Genomic DNA, 26,880 nt, shown 5'->3' with positions numbered 1-26,880 from the left:
GATTTAGATAATTCTCAGATCTTTCATGTTCGATTATATGAATCCTACACTGTGCAGGGACAGGACCGGTATAGCCTAGACGAAGCCAGAATTGCGTAAAAATAGGAGGCAGTTGGACAACAACTCGCACTTCCTTTTGCAGATATTTCCCTAACTAGTGCAAGTAAGGATATGAAACTTATATCAAAGGATAGAGGAACATGTGGCCGTTTGGATGACACCAAGATTGCAAGATTTAGATAATTCTCAGATCTTTCATGTTCGATTATATGAATCCTACACTGTGCGGGAACAGGACCGGTATAGCGCAGACGAAGCCAGAATTGCGTAAAAATAGGAGGCAGTTGGACAACAACTAGCACTTCCTTTTGCAGATATTTCCCTAACTAGTGCAAGTATGGATATGAAACTTATATGAATGGATAGAGGAACATGTGGCCGTTTGGATGACACAAAAATTGCAAGATTTAGATAATTCTCAGATCTTTCATGTTCGATTATATGAATCCTACACTGTGCGGGAACAGGACCGGTATAGCGCAGACGAAGCCAGAATTGCGTAAAAATAGGAGGCAGTTGGACAACAACTAGCACTTCCTTTTGCAGATATTTCCCTATCTACTGCAAGTATGGATATGAAACTTATATGAATAGATAGAGGAACATGTGGCCGTTTGGATGACACAAAAATTGCAAGATTTAGATAATTCTCAGATCTTTCATGTTCGATTATATGAATCCTACACTGTGCGGGAACAGGACCGGTATAGCGCAGACGAAGCCAGAATTGCGTAAAAATAGGAGGCAGTTGGACAACAACTCGCACTTCCTTTTGCAGATATTTCCCTAACTAGTGCAAGTATGGATATGAAACTTATATGAATGGATAGAGGAACATGTGGCCGTTTGGATGACACCAAAATTGCAAGATTTAGATAATTTTCAGATCTTTCATGATCGATTATATGAATCCTACACTGTGCGGGAACAGGACCGGTATAGCGCAGACGAAGCCAGAATTGCGTAAAAATAGGAGGCAGTTGGACAACAACTATCACTTCCTTTTGCAGATATTTCCCTAACTAGTGCAAGTATGGATATGAAACTTATATGAATGGATAGAGGAACATGTGGCCGTTTGGATGACACAAAAATTGCAAGATTTAGATAATTCTCAGATCTTTCATGTTCGATTATATGAATCCTACACTCTGAAGGGACAGGACCGGTATAGCCTAGACGAAGCCAGAATTGCGTAAAAATAGGAGGCAGTTGGACAACAACTCGCACTTCCTTTTGCAGATATTTCCCTAACTAGTGCAAGTAAGGATATGAAACTTATATGAATGGATAGAGGAACATGTGCCCTTTCAGGTGACACAGAAATTGCCATGTTTAGATAATTGTAAGACCTTTTATGCTCAAATATATAGGAAGCATTCTCTGTGCAAGTACACGACCCGGTATACCGCAAAGTCAGAATTACGCAAAAAAATCAAGCAGTCAGACAAGAACTCGCACTTCCTTTGGCAGATATTTCCCTATCTACTGCAAGTATGGATATGAAACTTATATGAATAGATAGAGGAACATGTGGCCGTTTGGATGACACAAAAATTGCAAGATTTAGATAATTCTCAGATCTTTCATGTTCGATTATATGAATCCTACACTGTGCAGGGACAGGACCGGTATAGCGCAGACGAAGCCAGAATTCCGTAAAAATAGAAGGCAGTTGGACAACAAGTACCACTTCCTTTTGCAGATATTTCCCTAACTAGTGCAAGTAAGGATATGAAACTTATATCAAAGGATAGAGGAACATGTGGCCGTTTGGATGACACCAAGATTGCAAGATTTAGATAATTCTCAGATCTTTCATGTTCGATTATATGAATCCTACACTGTGCAGGGACAGGACCGGTATAGCCTAGACGAAGCCAGAATTGCGTAAAAATAGGAGGCAGTTGGACAACAACTCGCACTTCCTTTTGCAGATATTTCCCTAACTAGTGCAAGTATGGATATGAAACTTATATGAATGGATAGAGGAACATGTGCCCTTTCAGGTGACACAGAAATTGCCATGTTTAGATAATTGTAAGACCTTTTATGCTCAAATATATAGGAAGCATTCTCTGTGCAAGTACACGACCCGGTATACCGCAAAGTCAGAATTACGCAAAAAAATCAAGCAGTCAGACAAGAACTAGCACTTCCTTTGGCAGATATTTCCCTATCTACTGCAAGTATGGATATGAAACTTATATGAATGGATAGAGGAACATGTGGCCGTTTGGATGACACCAAGATTGCAAGATTTAGATAATTCTCAGATCTTTCATGTTCGATTATATGAATCCTACACTGTGCGGGATCAGGACCGGTATAGCGCAGACGAAGCCAGAATTGCATAAAAATAGGAGGCAGTTGGACAACAACTATCACTTCCTTTTGCAGATATTTCCCTAACTAGTGCAAGTATGGATATGAAACTTATATGAATGGATAGAGGAACATGTGGCCGTTTGGATGACACCAAGATTGCAAGATTTAGATAATTCTCAGATCTTTCATGTTCGATTATATGAATCCTACACTCTGCAGGGACAGGACCGGTATAGCGCAGACGAAGCCAGAATTGCGTAAAAATAGGAGGCAGTTGGACAACAACTCGCACTTCCTTTTGCAGATATTTCCCTAACTAGTGCAAGTAAGGATATGAAACTTATATGAATGGATAGAGGAACATGTGCCCTTTCAGGTGACACAGAAATTGCCATGTTTAGATAATTGTAAGACCTTTTATGCTCAAATATATAGGAAGCATTCTCTGTGCAAGTACACGACCCGGTATACCGCAAAGTCAGAATTACGCAAAAAAATCAAGCAGTCAGACAAGAACTCGCACTTCCTTTGGCAGATATTTCCCTATCTACTGCAAGTATGGATATGAAACTTATATCAAAGGATAGAGGAACATGTGGCCGTTTGGATGACACAAAAATTGCAAGATTTAGATAATTCTCAGATCTTTCATGTTCGATTATATGAATCCTACACTGTGCAGGGACAGGACCGGTATAGCGCAGACGAAGCCAGAATTCCGTAAAAATAGGAGGCAGTTGGACAACAACTCGCACTTCCTTTTGCAGATATTTCCCTAACTAGTGCAAACATGGATATGAAACTTCTATGAATGGATAGAGGAACATTTGTTCTTTTAGGTGAGACAGAAATTTCCATGTTTAGATAATTTTAAGACCTTTTATGCTCAATATATGAAGCATTCTCTGTGCAAGTACACGACCCGGTATACCGTAACGTCAGAATTATGCAAAAAAATCAAGCAGTCAGAAAAAAACTCGCACTTCCTGTTGCAGATGTTTCCCTAACTAGTGCAAGTATCGATATGAAACTAATATGAATGGATAGAGGAACATGTTCCCTTTCATGTGACACAGAAATTGCCATGTGTAGATAATTGTAAGACCTTTTATGCTCAAATATATATGAAGCATTTTCTGTGCAAGTACACGACCCGGTGTACCGCAAAGTCAGAATTACGCAAAAAAATCAAGCAGTCAGACAAAAACTCGCACTTAATTTTGCAGATATTTCCCTATCTACTGCAAGTATGGATATGAAACTTATATCAATAGATAAAACAACATGTGGCCGTTTGGATGACACCAAGATTGCAAGATTTAGATAATTCTCCGATCTTTCATGATCGATTAAATGATTCCTACACTGTGAGGGGACAGGACCGTTATAGCGCAGACGAAGCTCGAATTCCAAAAAAATAGGAGGCAATTGGACAACAACTCGCACTTCCTTTTGAAAATATTTCCCAAACTAGTGCAAACATGGATATGAAACTTCTATGCATGGATAGAGGAACATGTGGCCTTTCAGGTGACACAGAAATTGCCATGTTAAGATAATTGTAAGACCTTTTATGCTCAAATATATAGGAACCATTCTCTGTGCAAGTGCAAGACCCGGTATACCGCAAAGTCAGAATTACGCAAAAAAATCAAGCAGTCAGACCAGAACCACCACTTCCTTTTGCAGATATATCCCTAACTAGTGCAAGTATGGATATGAACCTTATATGAATAGGTAGAGGAACATGTGGCCTTTCAGGTGACACAGAAATTGCCATGTTTAGATAATTGTAAGACCTTTTATGCTCAAATATATAGGAAGCATTCCCTGTGGAAGTACACGACCCGGTATACCGCAAAGTCAGAATTACGCAAAAAAATCAAGCAGTCAGACAACAACTCGCACTTCCTTTTGCAGATATTTCCCTAACTAGTGCAAGTAAGGATATGAAACTTATATCAAAGGATAGAGGAACATGTGGCCGTTTGGATGACACCAAGATTGCAAGATTTAGATAATTTTCAGATCTTTCATGATCGATTATATGAATCCTACACTGTGCGGGAACAGGACCGGTATAGCGCAGACGAAGCCAGAATTGCGTAAAAATAGGAGGCAGTTGGACAACAACTAGCACTTCCTTTTGCAGATATTTCCCTATCTACTGCAAGTATGGATATGAAACTTATATGAATGGATAGAGGAACATGTGCCCTTTCAGGTGACACAGAAATTGTCATGTTTAGATAATTGTAAGACCTTTTATGCTCAAATATATATGAAGCATTCTCTGTGCAAGTACACGACCCGGTATACCGCAAAGTCAGAATTACGCAAAAAAATCAAGCAGTCAGACAAGAACTCGCACTTCCTTTGGCAGATATTTCCCTATCTACTGCAAGTATGGATATGAAACTTATATGAATAGATAGAGGAACATGTGGCCGTTTGGATGACACCAAAATTGCAAGATTTAGATAATTCTCAGATCTTTCATGTTCGATTATATGAATCCTACACTGTGCAGGGACAGGACCGGTATAGCGCAGACGAAGCCAGAATTCCGTAAAAATAGGAGGCAGTTGGACAACAACTCGCACTTCCTTTTGCAGATATTTCCCTAACTAGTGCAAGTAAGGATATGAAACTTATATCAAAGGATAGAGGAACATGTGGCCGTTTGGATGACACCAAGATTGCAAGATTTAGATAATTATTAGACGTTTTATGCTCGAATGTATGTAGCAATCTCTGTGCGGGAACAGGACCGGTATAGCAGAGGTGAAGCTAGAATTCCTCAAAAAATACGAGACAGATTGACAGGAACTGCCCCTTCCTTTTGCAGATATTTCCCTATCTACTGCAAGTATGGATATGAAACTTATATGAATAGATAGAGGAACATGTGGCCGTTTGGATGACACAAAAATTGCAAGATTTAGATAATCCTCAGATCTTTCAAGTTCGATTATATGAATCCTACACTGTGCAGGGACAGGACCGGTATAACGCAAACAAAGCCAGAATTGCGTAAAAATAGGAGGCAGTTGGACAACAACTAGCACTTCCTTTTGCAGATATTTCCCTAACTAGTGCAAGTAAGGATATGAAACTTATATGCATCGATAGAGGAACATGTGCCCTTTCAGGTGACACAGAAATTGCCATGTTTAGATAATTGTAAGACCTTTTATGCTGGATTATATAAAGAAATCTCTGTGCGCGAACAGGACCGGTATATCGGAGATGAAACTGGAATTCCGCAAAAAATACGTGACAGATTGACAACAACTAGCACTTCCTTTTGCAGATATTTCCCTAACTAGTGCAAGTAAGGATATGAAACTTATATCAAAGGATAGAGGAACATGTGGCCGTTTGGATGACACCAAGATTGCAAGATTTAGATAATTCTCAGATCTTTCATGTTCGATTATATGAATCCTACACTGTGCAGGGACAGGACCGGTATAGCGCAGACGAAGCCAGAATTGCGTAAAAATAGGAGGCAGTTGGACAACAACTCGCACTTCCTTTTGCAGATATTTCCCTAACTAGTGCAAGTAAGGATATGAAACTTATATGAATGGATAGAGGAACATGTGCCCTTTCAGGTGACACAGAAATTGCCATGTTTAGATAATTGTAAGACCTTTTATGCTCAAATATATAGGAAGCATTCTCTGTGCAAGTACACGACCCGGTATACCGCAAAGTCAGAATTACGCAAAAAAATCAAGCAGTCAGACAAGAACTCGCACTTCCTTTGGCAGATATTTCCCTATCTACTGCAAGTATGGATATGAAACTTATATGAATAGATAGAGGAACATGTGGCCGTTTGGATGACACAAAAATTGCAAGATTTAGATAATTCTCAGATCTTTCATGTTCGATTATATGAATCCTACACTGTGCAGGGACAGGACCGGTATAGCGCAGACGAAGCCAGAATTCCGTAAAAATAGGAGGCAGTTGGACAACAACTAGCACTTCCTTTTGCAGATATTTCCCTATCTACTGCAAGTATGGATATGAAACTTATATGAATAGATAGAGGAACATGTGGCCGTTTGGATGACACCAAGATTGCAAGATTTAGATAATTCTCAGATCTTTCATGTTCGATTATATGAATCCTACACTCTGCAGGGACAGGACCGGTATAGCCTAGACGAAGCCAGAATTGCGTAAAAATAGGAGGCAGTTGGACAACAACTCGCACTTCCTTTTGCAGATATTTCCCTAACTAGTGCAAGTATGGATATGAAACTTATATGAATGGATAGAAGAACATGTGCCCTTTCAGGGGACACATTAATTGCCATGTTTAGATAATTGTAAGACCTTTTATGCTCAAATATATATGAAGCATTCTCTGTGCAAGTACACGACCCGGTATACCGCAAAGTCAGAATTACGCAAAAAAATCAAGCAGTCAGACAAGAACTTGCACTTCCTTTTGCTGATATTTCCCTATCTACTGCAACTATGGATATGAAACTTATATGAATGGATAGAGGAACATGTGGCCGTTTGGATGACACAAAAATTGCAAGATTTAGATAATTCTCAGATCTTTCATGTTCGATTATATGAATCCTACACTGTGCGGGAACAGGACCGGTATAGCGCAGACGAAGCCAGAATTGCGTAAAAATAGGAGGCAGTTGGACAACAACTAGCACTTCCTTTTGCAGATATTTCCCTAACTAGTGCAAGTAAGGATATGAAACTTATATGAATGGATAGAGGAACATGTGGCCGTTTGGATGACACCAAGATTGCAAGATTTAGATAATTCTCAGATCTTTCATGTTCGATTATATGAATCCTACACTCTGCAGGGACAGGACCGGTATAGCGCAGACGAAGCCAGAATTGCGTAAAAATAGGAGGCAGTTGGACAACAACTCGCACTTCCTTTTGCAGATATTTCCCTAACTAGTGCAAGTAAGGATATGAAACTTAAATCAAAAGATAGAGGAACATGTGCCCTTTCAGGTGACACGGAAATTGTCATGTTTAGATAATTTTAAGACCTTTTATGCTCAAATATATAGGAAGCATTCTCTGTGCAAGTACACGACCCGGTATACCGCAAAGTCAGAATTACGCAAAAAAATCAAGCAGTCAGAGAAGAACTTGCACTTCCTGTTGCAGATATTTCCCTATCTACTGCAAGTATGGACATGAAACTTATATCAAAAGATAGAAGAACATGTGGCCGTTTGGATGACACCAAGATTGCAAGATTTAGATAATTCTCCGATCTTTCATGTTCGATTAAATGAGTCCTACACTGTGAGGGGACAGGACCGTTATAGCGCAGACGAAGCTGGAATTCCATAAAAATAGGAGGCAATTGGACAACAACTCACACTTCCTTTTGCAGATATTTCCCAAACTAGTGCAAACATGGATATGAAACTTCTATGAATGGATAGAGGAACATTTGTTCTTTTAGGTGAGACAGAAATTTCCATGTTTAGATAATTTTAAGACCTTTTATGCTCAATATATGAAGCATTCTCTGTGCAAGTACACGACCCGGTATACCGTAACGTCAGAATTATGCAAAAAAATCAAGCAGTCAGAAAAAAACTCGCACTTCCTTTTGCAGATATTTCCCTAACTAGTGCAAGTAAGGATATGAAACTTATATGAATGGATAGAAGAACATGTTCCCTTTCATGTGACACAGAAATTGTCATTTGTAGATAATTGTAAGACCTTTTATGCTCAAATATATATGAAACATTTTCTGTGCAAGTACACGACCCGGTGTACCGCAAAGTCAGAATTACGCAAAAAAATCAAGCAGTCAGACAAAAACTTGCACTTCCTTTTACTGATATTTCCCTATCTACTGCAAGTATGGATATGAAACTTATATGAATAGATAGAGGAACATGTGGCCGTTTGGATGACACAAACATTGCAAGATTTAGATAATTCTCAGATCTTTCATGATCGATTAAATGATTCCTACACTGTGAGGGGACAGGACCGTTATAGCGCAGACGAAGCTCGAATTCCAAAAAAATAGGAGGCAATTGGACAACAACTCGCACTTCCTTTTGAAAATATTTCCCAAACTAGTGCAAACATGGATATGAAACTTCTATGAATGGATAGAGGAACATTTGTTCTTTTAGGTGAGACAGAAATTTCCATGTTTAGATAATTTTAAGACCTTTTATGCTCAATATATGAAGCATTCTCTGTGCAAGTACACGACCCGGTATACCGTAAAGTCAGAATTATGCAAAAAAATCAAGCAGTCAGACAAAAACTCGCACTTCCTTTTGCAGATATTTCCCTAAATAGTGCAAGTATCGATATGAAACTTAAATGAATGGATAGAGGAACATGTTCTTTTTCATGTGACACAGCAATTGCCAGGTGTAGATAATTGTAAGACCTTTTATGCTCAAATATATATGAAGCATTTTCTGTGCAAGTACACGACCCGGTGTACCGCAAAGTCAGAATTACGCAAAAAATCAAGCAGTCAGACAAAAACTCGCACTTAATTTTGCAGATATTTCCCTACCTAGTGCAAGTAAGGATATGAAACTTATATCACAGGATAGAGGAACATGTGGCCATTTCGATGACAAAAAGATTGCAAGATTTAGATAATTTTCAGATCTTTCATGATCGATTATATGAATCCTACACTGTGCAGGGACAGGACCGGTATAGCGCAGACGAAGCCAGAATTGCGTAAAAATAGGAGGCAGTTGGACAACAACTAGCACTTCCTTTTGCAGATATTTCCCTAACTACTGCAAGTATGGATATGAAACTTATATGAATGGATAGAAGAACATGTGCCCTTTCAGGGGAAACATTAATTGCCATGTTTAGATAATTTTAAGACCTTTTATGCTGAAATATATGAAGCATTCTCTGTGCAAGTACACGACCCGGTATACCGCAAAGTCAGAATTACGCAAAAAAATCAAGCAGTCAGACAAAACTCGCACTTCCTTTGGCAGATATTTCCCTATCTACTGCAAGTATGGATATGAAACTTATATGAATAGATAGAAGAACATATGACGTTTTGGATGACACCAAAATTGCAAGATTTAGATAATTTTCAGATCTTTCATGTTCGATTATATGAATCCTACACTGTGCGGGGACAGGACCGGTATAGCGCAGACGAAGCCAGAATTCCGTAAAAATAGGAGGCAGTTGGACAACAACTCGCACTTCCTTTTGCAGATATTTCCCTAACTAGTGCAAGTAAGGATATGAAACTTATATGAATAGATAGAGGAACATGTGGCCGTTTGGATAACACCAAGATTGCAAGATTTAGATATTTCTTAGAAGTTTTATGCTCTAATATATGAAGAAATCTCTGTGCGCGAACAGGACCGGTATATCGGAGATGAAGCTAGAATTCTGCAAAAAATACGAGACAGATTGACACGAACTGCCCCTTCCTTTTGCATATATTTCTTTAACTGGTGCAAGTATGGTTATAAAACTTATATGAATAGATATAGGAACATGTGGCCTTTTGGATGACACAAAAATTGCAAGATTTAGATAATTCTCTGATCTTTCATGTTCAATTATATGAATCCTACACTGTGCGGGGACAGGACCGGTATAGCGCAGACGAAGCCAGAATTGCGTAAAAATAGGAGGCAGTTGGACAACAACTTGCACTTCCTTTTGCAGATATTTTCCTAAATAGTGCAAGTAAGGATATGAAACTTATATGAATGGATAGAGGAACATGTGCCCTTTCAGGTGACATAAAACTGCTATCTTTAGATAATTTTAAGACTTTTATGCTCGAATATATGAAGCAATCTCTATGCAGGAACAGGACCGGTATAGCGGAGATGCAGCTAGAATTCCGCAAAAAATACGAGACAAATTGACAAGAACTGCCACTTCCTTTTGCATATAGTTCTTTAACTAGTGCAAGTATGGATATAAAACTTATATGAATAGATAGAGGAACATGTGACCCTTTGGATGACACCAAGATTGCAAGATTTAGATATTTCTTAGACCTTTTATGCTCGTATATACGAAGCAATCTCTGTGCGGGAACGGGACCGGTGTAGCGGAGATGAAGCCAGAATTCCGTAAAAAATACAGGACAGTCGGACAAGAACTGGCACTTTCTTTTGCATATATTTCCTTAACTAGTGCAAGTATGGATATGAAACTTATATGAATGGATAGAGGAACATGTGCCCTTGCAGGTGACACAAAACTCGCCGTATTTAGATAATTTTAAGACCTTTTATGCTCGAATATATGAAGCATTCTCTCCGCGGGATGAGGACAAGTATAGCGCAGACAAAGCCAGAATTCTGCCAAACTAGGATGAACTTATATGAAGAGATAGGGGAACATGTAACATTTCAGATGACACCAAGATTGCAAGATTCAGATAATTTTTACATCTCTTATGCTCGAATATACGAAGCATTCTCTGTGCGGGATATGGACCTAGAAATCCGCACAAAATACGAGACAGTTGGACAAGAACTCGCACTTCCTTTTGCAGATATTTCCCTAACTACTGGAAACATGGATATGAAACTTATATGAATGGATAGAGGAACATGTTTCCTTTCAGCTGACACAAAGATTGCAAGATTTAGATAATCTTTAGACCTTTTATGCTCGAGTATATAAAGCATTCTCTATGCGAGAACTGCATCCGGTGTATTTCAAAGTCAGAATTACGCAACAATACAAACCAGTCATACAAGAACTCGCACTTCCTTTTTCAGATATTTCCCTAACTACTGCAAATATATACATAAATAGAAAGCAAAACATGTGCCCTTTCAGATGACACCTAGATTGCAAGATTGAGATAATTTTTAGACCGTTTATGCTCGAATAAACATTCTCTGTTCGAGTACACGACCGGTATACCGCAAAGTCAGAGTTACGCAAAAATATAAAGCAGTCAGACAAGAACTCGCACTTCCTTTTGCAGATATTTCCCAAACTACTGAAAATATGGATATGAAACTTAATGACGGGAATCTATGGAGTCCCCATAATGACGGTAGCCTATTGAGTGATGGAGGAATATTAATTCTCATCCTTATCAATTTGGGACCCCATAATGACGCTAATCTATTCTGGAATGTATGTATCTATATTCCCCTGCTTATACACTGGAGTAGCTAAAATGACGGTAATCCACGGAGTCATGCTTTTTTCTTCATTCTCATCCTGATAAATTTGGGACCCCACAATGACGGTAATGTATGGAGTCCCCATAATGACGGTAATCTATGGAGTCCAAACATTAATAGTAATCTATGGACTGATGCACTCGTATTCATTCTCAACCTTACAAATTTGGGAAACTAGAATGAAGATAATATATGGAGTCCCCATAATGACGGTAATCTATGGAGTCCCCATAATGAAGGTAATCTATGGAGTGATGTACTGTATGTATTTACATTACCATGCTTATACACTGGAGTCCCCATAATTACGGGAATCTATGGAGTCTCAATAATGACGGTAGTCTGTGGAGTGGTGGTCTTTTTTTCTATTTCATCCTTATAAATTTGGGACCCCATAGTGACGGTAATCTATGGAGTGATGCAGGTATCTTCATTCTCATCGTTCCAAATTTGGGACCCCGTTATAAGGGTCATCTATGGAACAATCCATGTACAGGGTATCTACATTCCCTTGCCAAAGAACAGGAGACCCTAGAATGACAGCAATCTAGGGAGTGAGGGAGTGATGTATTTATTTGCACTAACATTCTAATACACTGGAGTACCTGTAGTGAGGGTAATCTATGGAGTCTCCATATGGATGGTAATCTAAGGAGTAATGAATGTATCTATATTACCTTGTTTATGAACTAAAGTCCCTATAATGACGGTAATCTGTGGAATGATGCAGGTATCTTCATTAACATTCTGATAAATTTGGGACCCCAAAATGACAGTAATCCACGGAGCAATGTATGTATCTAATACTCCCTTGCTGATAATTGGAGTCCCCATAATTAAGTTTATCTATGGATCCCCCATATTGATGGTAATCTATGGAGTCTTGCAGGTATCTTCATTCTCATCCTTGTAAATTTCGGACCCCATAATGTTTAAGTTAAGGATAGGGCTTCAAAGACTCTGTATCTGTCTAACACAATCGTCAAATTTCTACATACCTGCACAATTTGAGTATTGGACTATTGACGAATTGATTTCTTGGAAAAATTTAGATTTGTTGAGCTTCAGTTATGTTGGAATTCTTAGGGGAATACATCGGAATGCAGCAAATGGGCCAGGGAGAAATATGTACAACTTTGTTTTTCAAGCTAGGGCTAAAAAGGGACTCCATATCTGTAAAACTAAATCGCGAAATTTCCAAATACCTCCAATATTGGGGCTTAGACTATTGAGGAATTGATTTCTTGAAAACTTAAAATTTGTGGAGCTTCAGTTATGTTGGAATTCATAGAGGAATACGTCGTATTGCAGCAAATGGGAAAGGGAGAAATATGTACGATTTTTTAAAGTTAAGGGTAGGGCTATAAAAAGACTCCATATCTGTCTAACTAAATCACCATATTTCAAAATCCTTGTACGAATTAAGTTTTAGATATTTAGGTATTTTGGGAGCTGCAGTTATGTTGGAATTCTTAGGAAAAACATCGGTTGGCAGCAATTGAGATATGAAATCGTACATATAAAATATGTACGATTTTCTTTTTAAAGTGAGGGGTAGGGCTACAAAAAACTCAATATCTGTACAACTAAATCGCCAAATTTCTAAATCCTGCACGATTTTAGTCTTGGACATTTGCGGAATTGCTGTTTTGAAAAAAATTAGAATTTTGGAGCTTCAGTTATGTTGGAATTCATTGGGGAAGTCATCGTAATGCACCGAATGTGGTAGGCTCAAAATAACATGTACACATTGCAAAAGTTAAGGGTAGGGCTTCGAAAAGACTAGTAAATAGCCAAATTTCTAAATACCTGCACGATTTCAGTCTTGGGCTATTAAGGAATTGATTTCTTGAATTATTTTGAGTTTTCGAGCTTTAGTTATATGTTGGAATTCAGACGGGAAAACATCAGAATAAAGAAACTGCGGTACGAATTTAAAAGTTAAGGATAGGGCGACTCAATAAAAGTCTAACTAAATAGCCAGATTTCTAAATGTCTGCACAGTTTGAGTCTTGGAATATTGAGGTATGGATTTCTTTAAAAATTTAGATTCTTGGAGCTTTAGTTATGTTGGGATTTAGACGGAAAAACATCGGAAAGAAGGGAATGAAACAAGCTTAAATATATACGAATTTCTAACGTTAAGGCAGAGGAAACAAAAGACTCAGTATCTGTCGAAATAAATAGCTAAATTTGTAAATACCTGCGCTATTTGAGTCTTGGACTATTATGTGCAATTAATTGAGAAGGATTTCAATGCAGCAAATAAGATGAGTGGAATATGTACGAAGTTGAGAATTAAAGGGTGGAGCAGCAAAATGAATAAATACCTAAATAATTAAATGACCTAAAATTAAAAGTCCTAAATAATAGCACAATGGAACAAATTGAACCAAAAGAAACAAGCAGTGGAACGAGAACATTTTCCTAACTCCTTTTCATTTTCCTGAAACTTTAAATACGTCAACAAATGGAGAACACGTGCCCTTGCAGTAGCTGTCAAGAACGCTATATTTGGACAATTTTCAAACCTTAAAAGTAGTGGGACAAGAACTCTTGCCTACCTTTGCTAATATTTCCCTATCTGGAACAGCAGGATAATGACAATTTCTTCAATTGAAAGTGGAACTTATTCTCTGTCAGGCAGTACTAGAATTGCTAGATTTGGAGAATTTTCAGACTTTTGTGCTCAAATATCTTGAGCCATCTTTGCCTGGAAAGGGGGCTGTTAAAATGAGAAAAAGAGAACTGAACAAAAGTTATGTTGCCTTTTTCGCCAACATTTTCCTAACATGGACATGAAACGTGCTCTTTTACACGGTACTTGGATTGCCAGATTTAGACAATTTTTAGGCGCTCTTTGCTCGAACATATGGAGCGGTATTTGCGCGGGATGAGGAACGGCAATGTGAGGACGAATGCAAGAATTCACAAAAACAGCAACAGGCCAAGAAGAACTCGTCTTCTTTCTCCCATATTTCCCTAAACACACCAAGGATGGATATGAAACTTATGTTAATCGTAAGAACATGTGCTCTTTCGAATAGTGGTAGGATTGCCGGAAGAAAGGTGAGAAAAGCGTGGAGAAAGATCACAAAACTGACAAGAGATCTCTTGCCTTCTTTTTCGTACAAGTATATTTCCCCGGTAAGTAAAAATACGGATATAAAACTTGTATTATTCGATAAAGGAAAGTATGCCCTTTCAGATGTCGCTCAGATTGCTAGATTTGAATCACTTTTAGACCTGTAATGCCCGGATACAGGGTGCAATCTATACTGGGCAAGAGGACCGGTACAGTTTGCACAAAGGAAGAATTGCACAAAAAGAAGAAGCAGCGAGACAACTCTTGCCTTCTTCCGTGGATACTTCCCTAACAATAACAAATATGGATTTGAAACTTAGACCAATGGATAGAGGAATATGTACCATTTCAGAAGCTGCCATGAATGCCACATTTGGACAAATATCTGAACGTTTATGCTGCTGGGAAGAGGACCGATAAAGTGTGGACAAAGGACAAATCGCACGAAAACAGAAAGCGCTAGCACTTGACAGGAAGTCTTGCCTTATTATGAATATGAAACTTTAATGGATAGAGGAGCATGTGCCCATTGATTACCATCATGCTTACCACAATTTAACAATTTTCGAACTTTTTATGCTAGGATAATATCGGGATCACAATGAGCGCTTAAGAGGCACAGTAAGGTGTGAACAAAGGAAGAATTGCAACACCACACGCAGCAGTGGGCCAACTCTGACCTTCTTTTGCGGGTATTTCCCTAGCTTCAGCTTAAATATAGACAGAAGGATTACATCAATGATAAGATAAACATTTACCCTCTCCGTCGATATCAAGATCAGCCCATTTTGACCGTTTTGAGACTATTTACTCAGTTATAGAGAAAAAACGGAGCGGCAGAGACAGACCGACTGCCGAGTGTCTTAAGGAAACTCTGACCCCAATCATAAATATCTTCTCTTCTGTTGCCATATGGGAATGAAAGTTCTTTTTTTGCATATAAGCTTTCCAAGACTCCAGGATCAGTTCATCTCTCGACAATTTGATATCGGATATAGAGACAACGTGGCGGCAGAGGCAGAGTATGTGACGTGTGTAGCATGCAAAACCAAACAAAATATGAAGCCTACATGTATTTGTTCAATATTTCCAACTGTAGAAATAAAATGTTCTCCAGTGGGTAGTAAAATGTGTATCCGTGTCCAGTCACGCCAAGTTCGCCCATTCGGACCATTTGTAAACCTACTCAACCTCCGAGATAACAACTCTTCGACGAAAAGAGACCAACTAACGTGTGTAAAATGAGGGAAACACTTTTATTTATTCGGCGTTTTCCAGGATAAAGAACAGAAAATTAAACAAAACACATATACACTGAAATCAAAACACAAACATTACAAATGCCCGGAGAGGGAACAGTTAATCCAGTAACTGTCATCCGTAAACCTTCATTTCTGAAGCTCCAGGCTCTACATAAACGTGCACACATATACACAATAAAGTAATTGCACAAGGAAAATATGATTCAAGAAATGGAAAATAAATCGAACAGAAAAAGTTCATTCAGTAGGCGAAAATAACATAAATCTGACATACAAATACATTACAATAAAGAAAATGAAATTAATTACAAAAACAAATCAATTTATGACAAGTACCCCGAAAACAATGAAAGAAATTTATTGTACAAAACCGAAAACAAGAAAGACACCATGGAATAACAAAATATGGTTGAATACCGACAAATGGAAAACCATCGACACATCTGGCCCACATAGGTCTTGAAATCCCTGCATTTTGCGCTTCCTTACAAGCAACACAGTGCCCCTCCCACAAATCGCCAGTCTCAACCTTATTACAAAGGTACTCGACTGCCAATTCAATCAGTGCTCTGTAATGGTTTTCACTTCAGATTCAAGTGGGTACTTAATAAGTTAGTCCGGTGTTGAAGGTTCATTTCGCCCACTTCAGTTCTCAAACGTTCAGGTACGCGCATTTCATCCAAAGAGCATCCAATTGGCAAAATGTTTTTGCATCAGAGCCCTGAGGTCTGTCTCCTATTAACTGAGACTGTTTCACTGTCAAAAGCTCCAGGAAGATCTCTAACAACAAATGTAAGAAAAAGATGGATGATTTTAGATTCACGTTAAGACAAATTCAACGTACATATGCAACTAATCAGTGAAATGCGTTTTAAATCTTTTTTGCTAGAGAATCATCCCAGTTGCTCAACGTTCAATTCTGTTCTAATTTGTCAATATAAGGTTTCTGTTGTGAGGATACCAGATAGGCTGCTTGTATTCCAGAATAGTCAACACTACAAACCTGTAAGATGAGAGCAAGACATACCGAGTATGTCTGATTTGGTAGTGACTTAACATGATTTACCCAAGAAATCTTTTCGTTGAAATTATTACAAGAAGATATTTGTACTCATTATCAGCTGTAAAACTGCATGTTAACTAAGGTATAATTAAGATCCACTATTTTCTCTAACCATCCTGTATGCAAAACTTTGGTTTCCTTAGTAATGTATTGAGATGTATTTTTATTAACATGACAACATCTATGGAAGCCACGAAATATCTTGTCGAAGGTCATCAGACTGATATTATATTGGCAATACACAAGAGCATTGTTACTAGAGAAAGTGCTAGCTGACACGACGTGATGGGGAAGGCCGTTGTACATAAATTGGAATGGATTGGGCTAGAGACATTTCCTTCAGGTACACCGGATGGTACAGAAAACCATGCAAAATAGGAACCTTTCAACAAAACCTTTTGCTGCCACCACAAATCAAATGGTCACTGCAACATTTACAAATTACCACTTATGTTATGTTGAGGAAATCAAAATCGTTTTGTTTTTTCTTCACTGGGCTGAAGGCAATTCATCCAGACAACAATTTGAAAGTGCTGGTGTTACTTTTATTGCCCTTAAAAAGGCTCAATGCACTTATACAACAGAAATGACACCCGGAATTCGCTCGTGCTATTCCAGGACAGACTATGATAAAGAAAACGATGAGAGAGGTTGAGCATGTCACAGCATGGAGCACATCACTGTTCAACTTTCAGCAGAAAACTAACGAGTAGAACAGATAGGTACACTGCTAGAGTCTAAATCTTGGCCGTAATTGTGATAGTACAGGCGTAAAAAATAACAGACAAATGTTTAATTGGGATGACATGATTAAAGGCATCACACGGATAATAATAAATTACCAAGCCAATAAGATCTCTTCAAAAGGAGGGCACAGTGGACTTAATTAAAACTGGACACTTTTTCAAGTGAGTAAATTTACATGATTCAAAAGAACCATTAAGAAAAATTCATTTTAAAGCATGGCCTTCATTTTGCGGATAATTTTCTCACATTTGGAAATATGGAAATGAAGCATTCTCCGATGACTGAAGAGATGATACCCATGCCAATAAACAAGGTCAGCAAATTTCGACTATTTGAAGACTATCCTCGTATAAAAAGACCAAACGTACTACTGAAATAGATTGACTAACAAGTACAAGAGGGAGAAGATTACTGGCAAACACAATGGCTGACCCAAGCTTTCACTTTCATTTGGGTCTAGTTCTCTTACGTTTGGGAATGTCAGAATGAAACGTTCTTCAGTGGATATGTACAACAAAATGACAACAAGATCAGTTGATTTTCACCAACCCTACAGTCACAGACAAATGCTTAATTAGGATTTGTCCTTATATAGAGCATAACTTCATGATCAGACTTGACGCTTTACATGGTAGAGACTAAAAACAGGGCTTGTGGTTACATCATGTGGATAGATCTCCCTTGGAAGAGGTATGGTTCTGATAAGAACTGTAGAGTGTGTACTCGACGTTTCATCCAGCATGCTCTCGTCGTCATCAAGAGTGGAGCCTGATAAGCCATGCTCCAGATTTTACAGAAACATTGTACATGTATACAAAGATATGTACAGATATTGTTTCAAAATCTGGAACATGCCTTTCATTAGGCTCAAATCAGAACATCATCTAAAGTGCTTACCGAGTGAGTTGTGTTGTCAGTAATGCCAGTTGCCAGTGATGTGTCAAAATCCAGAAAACTGTCTCCAAGGGGCCTGGTCTTGTCTCTTCATCAATGCTACAGCTAATAAAACCACAGAGTCAAGTCAACTAAGATCAGGGCCGAATAACAGTAGACACCACTACGATGTCTTTATAGTCTTTAACTCTCATTTTCGTATTGACCTTTGTTTCAACTCTCAATTGTCAGTTGATCAGCAAACACAACTCCTGAAAAGTCATAATTCTAAAGCTTCGAAGCAGCCATTTTAAACTGACACCCCCTCTACTTTCTTGGGCTCTTTCAACAGCCCCAGAAAGAAGAAAATTTAGACAGTCCAAAATCGTCTGATTCAATAGGATTTTGCATACTCCATAGGGGGTTGGGTCAAACACTCTCTGATATTTCACGTTTTACCTGCCATCCTAAATTCATCAATGGCATTAAATGATGGCTCCCCATACACAGGTATGTCACCCAGGTTTAGGTGAAAATTAAATTAATCCACAGAGAAGGACCTCCGTCCCTGTCAACTTTTGGAAAAGTGAAGAGACCTGTAACATAATGACGTCATGCTTAGTTTCCTAAGGCACTGAGGTGGGAAGCAATAATTGTCCAAGTAGAAAATAACAGCTTCACATCATTATGTTTTGGGTCTATGTAAGAAATCTATACGAGTCCCCAGGGGACTCAATCAGTGAATTATACCTTTGGAATAACCAACATTAGACCCACGCACCTTTTACCCAGCAGGCAGCAGCAAGAGATCAAAGTCCGATCACCTGAGCAACGAGCACAGGAACCCCATCAAGAATTTGGATGTACCATGAACAGCGCCTCACTCAGCGGCTGGTGCTCTGGCTGAGATGGACACACACAACAGTCATTAAAAACATGCATAAGGAAGAAATGACAATACAACATGAGTGCATTAGCTTGGATTAACTGATTCTCGGGGGGCAGTGGATGTTGAATCCTTGGTGTGTATGATAGAAGCCAGCCTGTGTTAAGGATATCATAAAAGAAACTCTGGACACACACGTTATTTATTCTGCATGGAGAGCCTCAATCTGGCAGATTGTACAATCATGTCACAATCAGCTTCTAAAACATTGTCCAATTGTACGGTATAAGATCCGACACAGCATGCGCAGAATGACCAAACAACATACATGGAAATCACTGAACCAATTTTGTAAAGATCAAGATCAAGATTCTGCATGCCTGGAGCGGCAGCGTGCAAAGAGCGATTGTACCAACTGAAGCCAATGTTGGCGAGTATGCCATATTGTAACAAACCGATTCATTTCAACTTTAATGTATTTGACGCAGAAAGATAGCTTCAGTGAGTAAAAAGTTGGCTGATAAAACAAAACAAGTCCAGATTTTTTTATACGACTCCTATGGAATGTGTACATCCATCCTTGTATGTAATTTGGATCAAGGAATGAGGACATTTCATTCCAGTACACTCCTCATTCACTACAAGTAGCCAGTAGATGCAGCTTCTGTCTTGTTTCTGTTCACTTTGGCACAAATTGAACGACCACACCAAATAATTCCATCCAGTTTTTTGAAGTTAAATTCAACCCAACCCTAAATGCTTGAGATTCTCATTGATGGAAAAACTTAAAAGACAAAACCCAAGGTCAAGATCTATACGGAGAAAACCACCGGGCATCTCACCATTACCATTAACATGGACTAGTATCAGAATATGATGTAGACTGTTTCCATACCTGTTGAGTAGTGTCACCAGTGATAATATATCTCTGATTTGTTACACTCCAGAGAACAGCCTCCAGGGACTAGCTTGCTCATCTCTCCGTCAAACTACTGAAACTAGGGAAACTAAAGAAACCATGTTTAAATTCCAGTCTGTATTACTACACACTTATGGAGGCCACCATTTCAAAATGTCGATTGCACTTTACAATCAATTGAAACATCATTGAAAGGAGCGTCAAATCGACAAAGATCAGGGCCAAATAATATACAAGCCCACATCACTGGAGTTTCTTTTATAAAAATCTCATCTTTTAAGTTGTTATTTTTCCATTTCTTTTTAATTGTTACTTGATTAGCGACAGTGTAAGTACATTTTATTCTTCAAAACACCTTAAATACACTTCCCAAAAAGTCCTTTTCCTCAAGCTTGCCAGCAGTGATTTCACAAATTACATCTCCCTACTTGTTCCAGTTCTTAAGATCTGTTTTCAACCATCTACAGATGCAAGACCGCAAAACAAAAAGTGTTGATCTGGGGCTATATTTAAACAATCCCACCTAATTTTTCAGCCAAACAATCTCTTCATATTGCCATGAGTAGAAGTACAACTTAATTGGTTGAAAAGTGCCATGTTGGTTGGGAGTATTCATTTTGTTGGTAGCGATGGGGCTGCACCTCTTGCATGTCCTAGTCGTTCATGAACCAATGATGCACAGTTAGTACCAAAGGAGCATCTGATGCCAAGAAAATAGTGTTCTCTCTCGGTCCAACTAAAGGCCAATACAGGAGATCACAGTCTGTGCAGAAAAATTCCCAAATTATAAACAGTATTAACCGTAGCCTCCAAGGGTGCATGTGAAATCATATTGAAATCAGAGGATTTGGGGGACCATTGGAGCCATGTCATGGCTCCCTATATATATGTCACCCAGTATTTGGGCAAAATAAATTTATCCAGCCAGGATGACCCCTAAATACAAAGTAGACATAATGACGTCTCACTTTGTTTACACACAATACAGTGAGGTGGGGTAGGTCTAATGTACTAGGTCTATAGGACATGAGGGAATGAGTTCACAGGAGACTCAATCAGTGAATCATGCCCTTCGGATGACCAATAACAAAGAATCACTCACTTTTTACCTAGAAGGCTACAGCAAGAGATCACAGTACAATCACCTCTACAACATTGGTCATCATCAAGATGGCCATTGGCCAAGAAGCTGGTCATCCTGTAAGTAACGATTCATCAGCGGCTTGTGCTCTAGCTGAAATGAATACACATAACAGTCATTAAACATGCAAAATGAAAAAATGGCAAGAAAGTATGAGTGGAGGAGCCTATTTGCCGATTCTCAGAGGGCTTTGAAGGATCGGAAAGATGGAAAGAGCTGATTGAGAATTTGTAATTCACGTATGTGCACCCAGCACTGCAGGTGTATCAGTTTAGGTAATACATGGCATTGTATGGGGTGGCACATGACAGAAGTAGCCACAATCCGGTCCTGCCTCCCACGAGATGGCTTCAAATTTTGATGAAAAGACGCAGCGGTGGAGAGCTGTAGCCAGTGTTTGATACTTGTGCATGCCGTAGTCTCACGTGGAGACGTCGCACCGTGTGTTGCAAACATAGAGTACAACATAAACTGCCCAAAATATTTCTTGTCGGGGCTTTTCTGATATACCTTACACATGTACTTGCAAAGGATGTTTGTAATGACACAAATGATAAAGCCAAAAGTGCAAAAGTTATTTAAAAGATATATTGAGCGATTTCATACAACAGTGCCTTCAGAGGTGAGTATCATTCCCTGACATAAATAAACTAAATTCTACGCTATTCCAACATCAATTGGCTTTTCGGTTAAGCAGTGTATTGTTGTGACAGAATAAAATCATGGTGAACCTGATTTTCAAGTTCTTGAATCTGGCTTTAAAAACTTTTGCAAGCTAATAACCATGTGAAAACCCCTATTGCAAGATTATCATGATTTGTTTTGCAAAAAGACAGGAATAAACAAATTTTAACTGCTTGAAAAAGACTACTGCACATTTGACTACATAAGATCATTCACTCACAAAACAATCCAGCAAATGTGTTGCTTCCATCACAAACGCTAACTGGCATTCCAGTCTACGACCCTGAATAATAAGTAAAACTAAGTTGAGGAAGGAAACGTACATGGTATGTGCTGCCACAAAAACCTTCGTATCTGAATGAGAATGACTGAGAGAAAGAAGGGAGACAACGGAATAACAGACAGATGAATAAAAGATAGACTGACAAACATACCGACAGCACATAGACAGATGAACAAAACAAAGAGGACAGTTATTTTAGAAAGTAGACTTCTCCCCATTGTACTTTCAGTACAGAAAGATTTTAAGGTAATACCTCAACCAAAATCATTTTGGCACAGAAGAATCTTTGAAAATAATCAAGTTGTATTCAGAAATGATTGGCACAACCTCCAATGTTAAGATTTTCATCATGCAATCTCCATGCATGGCTCCATGCAACACAGACTCAAAGTATTAGGCCTACTTTCTACCCAATTTTTACCAGGTTCACTGAAATACATGTATGAAGAAATTACAGATTGTATCATGTATTTATATAAATCTGAACCTAAGTGGATGGGTCTAGTTAGTTTCAAAGACTTTGGCTTCCTGACAAATTCTCGTGGGGTGTAAAGTAATATTTTCTCTTCATTTACCCTACCAAATCATGCTATCCTCCACTCTCCAGTTTGTTTAGACTACTCATCGACTATAAAATTACTAACTTCAGCCCCACATACAGGCTGGAGATTTTCATTGGTTGAAAAATTGGTTGGACAAAAGTCATGTTTCAGATTTACAAAACAACTGTACATAGGCCCCTATTACTCCCTTGGCCTATTTTTTTTTAAATATATTACCATTTACTGTTGGGCTGTTATCAAAAGTAGGCTAAGCCTTCAGTATCTGTATGACGTGAGCTGTTTTCATACCTGCTGAGTACAATAAAGTGTCAGAATATATCTCGGATGTGCAACAATCCAGAAAACAGTCTCACAGGAGTGTTCCTCGTCTCTCCATTACTGCTACAAGTTAAGAAAACCAAAGGAACCCTGTTAAAATCCCAGCGTGCATGCCTAACAATCACTGTGGGGCCGGCATGTTTACATACAGTGAGCACTTTACCGCAGCAAAAGCAGTGTAAAATCAACAAAGCCAAGCCCACACTAGTGGGGTTTGTCATACGGAAATCTCATTATCATCTCTGCCGTCATTTCCCCATTTATTTTCAATTGTTGGACGGTAAGTCAATGATATTACTCACCTTTAAACTCAACTCCTGTGAAGTCACATTTAAACAAACCCGCCAACTCGGCCACACATGCGTTCTCGTGCGTAGGCATTGTCATGCTAATTCTCGCGCCAGCGCCACAGTGGAAAACTGGTCATCGATCAGCTTCTGCTCATATTGAGCAGGGTACCAAGCAGGGATTAAACAGCGCTGGTGATTGGCGCGCTTGAAATAGGCCCTGTCAGTGTGCACAAGCACGACGAAGATCTGAACATAATGTAAGTATTATTTTTTTCGTAATGTAAATCAAAAGAATGACCACTACTGGAAAGAGAAAAAAAATCTCCCAAACCTGTATGCAAGTTAATTTGCATCAATCTAAAAAACCATATATTTTGTACCTCAAAAGCCTGGACGAACGCAACCGTCTGAGGCTTGGGCTTCTAGAGCTACGGCTCGGTCTATTGTCTATGCGTCTCCACGCATTTCCAATGGAGCGAAGACCTAGACCTAGCTCTAGACAAGAGATTCGGATGCAGCCGTAGTTTACATCATGACCGCAACACACACTATGACGTCAAAATACAGTAGTCGTAGAAGAGATGCCATACGAGACGTTATCTACCCAAAATTCCCCAAAGTTACGTCCGAAATTCTGGGGATTCTAGCTAAATATGCCTTTTTTTAGGTTGCAATATAATGCCCTCTGAAGCTAAACCGATACTGGAATTTTCTTGACACGGACTGCATGCATATGAGCAAAAGATGGGCAACATAGAGTGGTACTTATTATTATACGAGATTATGTCGAGGGAACAAAATAATAATTCGAGGGAACAGAATTTAAAAAATCCTCATTGTGCCTGTCCCCTGGGGGCTCCTTACGTTCTCGTAGAGAGGGACATCGAATGCAACTGTGCGTTTTTGCAAGTTGGGTCACGCTCACTGTCGGACAGTAAATGCACCCCCCCCCATTACAAAATACATGTACATACAATGTAGGGCGGAAATAATGCCGCCCGGCGCTCCGAAGGAACGGGTTAGCCTTTCCAGGGATTTGTGGGGGGGGGGAGGTCGGATTAAGTCGACATTCCAGACAATGACCAGAAGCGGTTTTCTTTTGAATAAAGGTTTGCTGTGCTATATTTTTAGTCAGTTCTTTACCGAAATTATTAAGCATACTTTTGCCCTACGCGGAATAACAGGTGAATCGGTGGATTGGTGGGCAACTTAAAGAGCATAATAACACCGGGTAAATAAGTAGTACAACAAAACCACTTTCTGAAACCGTTGGGTAAAAAGAGACAAGTCTACCTATAACAGAGCCTGAAAGTTGACCCCTAATGGTGCGCTTCCGGAACACCTAGATAGGATAAATAACGAGCAAAGATGTTATAATTTGTAATACTTTTTGTTGAGTTATTTCTTTAAAAATCCAACCCAGAAAAAGCCTGGCTTTTGAAAACTTTTGCTACTATATATATTTATACAAACTGAGGAATTACACGACCCAACAGAGACATATCCTGTCAGAAATTGACCCATCACTTTCAAAAACCTAAAGAACAGTCCACTGCGGCGGTCTTATACGTACGTAGATAAACGTTACAGGCCTAATTATTACGATTTGGCTTTATGGTAGTCTGTCTGTAAAAGCCGCGCAATAAAACAGATCAAACTAGTTTACACAATCCTGAATTCATAAGGTAATTATTCTTAAAGCAGTAATCTACTTTTGTGCGCAACATGCCCCAAATTGGAAGCTACTTGTCCCGATTTGTCCCGATTATGGCGCACATGTATCTTCCCAGGGTCCATAAAATATTGAGCTGGAGCGTCGTGCGTTTAGTCCAATCTTAATATTGGGGGCGCTGTAACTGACATAGCTGAGCGCTGGCATCGGCGTGATGATGCCTACGTACGTGTGGGTGGCGCAGGAGCAAGCAATCCAAAGGTAACTTCATTTTTTGTGTGTTAAATAACGAGACATATTTAGTTCTAACGCTCAGTATTTTTCAGGCTCTAATCTGAACGAGCATGTTCTAACCATCAAACTATTAAAGCTTAACATGTTTCACTTGAATAGCGCCATCCCTGGCCTGTACTGTACCCCTGGCACGCCATGCCAGTGGACGTGGGATTTTTGAGAAATTTGTTCCGGTGCACGGCCAACGTTAGGACTTAGGGAACACTTAGCTGAAATTGTGCCAATTTCTGGATGTTTTCATTAATTTCAGGCTATCAAATTTCATTACACCGAAATTGTTCACAGAGGTGATCAGTAGCATGTGTTTTGAATTTAAAGGGTATAATTACATTATTTAATTTTAACAGAACGAATTTAAAGTTTTCAGCAAAGAGATTTTAGCAATGTTCCTTGAGGACAAAAGTCAAGGAAAGGTTTGAGCGGCACTTTAGAGGACACAACTATAATTTGGCCAGTCTAGTGGACTGTAGGTACCTCCGTATCCTTTACCCTACTCCTAAACTGAAAACAGCTCCTACATACATGTAGTCTGGCCACACTCAGCGTTGCGCTAGCAGCTCAGCAGATACACATAGAGACAAGTCAGCGTTCAAGTATTGTACCTCATAATTGGACTGGTCTTCTGCTTGAGTCCTGTCTGCTAGAGTTAGTGATTGAAGGCTGAGTGTATTCTGAGGTTCATTTTACACACTGTGTTGTTTAGCTTTTAGTCTTTGGTCTTTTTAAGTGTTGTCATTAGGTTTTTAGTTTTTAAGTTACTGCTCTAGGGTGGGTTGGTGTTTTGACATGTTTTGTTTCAAAATCTAGAATCGGTGTCTGATGGGTACAGTACTTACTAAGTAAGTTCCAGTAAGTTCCCTGCAATTTTTCCCTTGAATTCTTCATCAATTTTAGTTTGCAGTTCTCCCCCGTAGCGTCCTACTTATTTTGTAAGCTCAACCAGTACGTTTACTTCTTCAGTGCATTGGCACACTTGAATGCTTGGCCCAAGCTCCTGGAAGCTGTGTAATGAACATACATCTCATTCAGGTAAGAGATTACTGGATGATTGATGTGTGTAAGTATAGGGACATGACATACATGTAATGCCAGAACTCGAATTTCACTACACCTGCTGTGGCCATGGCGGTCGGTGCCCTTACAAAGGGGAATGGTGCCCTAAAAAGTTCCACTTTGTCCACGGCCATAACTGGCCATGTGTCTCATTCTTCGTGGCAG

The 26,880-nt window shown here is 39.1% G+C and overlaps 1 long non-coding RNA gene across 8 annotated transcripts in view; it reads right to left on the bottom strand.

Moving 5' to 3' along the window:
• LOC110989101 (uncharacterized) overlaps positions 1 to 26,880 on the bottom strand; it is a 52,600-nt gene that overhangs the window by 22,208 nt on the left and 3,512 nt on the right. The window contains exons 1-8 of one of the 8 annotated variants that reach the window (XR_015424875.1): positions 23,709 to 23,969; positions 23,377 to 23,469; positions 21,520 to 21,651; positions 21,059 to 21,180; positions 20,394 to 20,505; positions 19,394 to 19,515; positions 18,637 to 18,738; positions 15,898 to 16,709 (exon numbers count right to left, since the gene is read on the bottom strand). This is a non-coding gene — a long non-coding RNA (uncharacterized LOC110989101). The other 7 variants (XR_015424876.1, XR_015424874.1, XR_015424872.1 and 4 more) reach the window with 7 other exon arrangements.

This window comes from Acanthaster planci, linkage group LG03 (assembly GCF_054643075.1).
Source record: "Acanthaster planci isolate LZ-2023a linkage group LG03, COTS_SCS, whole genome shotgun sequence".
Classification (NCBI taxonomy): Eukaryota; Metazoa; Echinodermata; class Asteroidea; order Valvatida; family Acanthasteridae; genus Acanthaster; species Acanthaster planci.
Note: the sequence above shows the minus strand (reverse complement) of the source record. Positions and strands in the feature narration are given on the sequence as shown.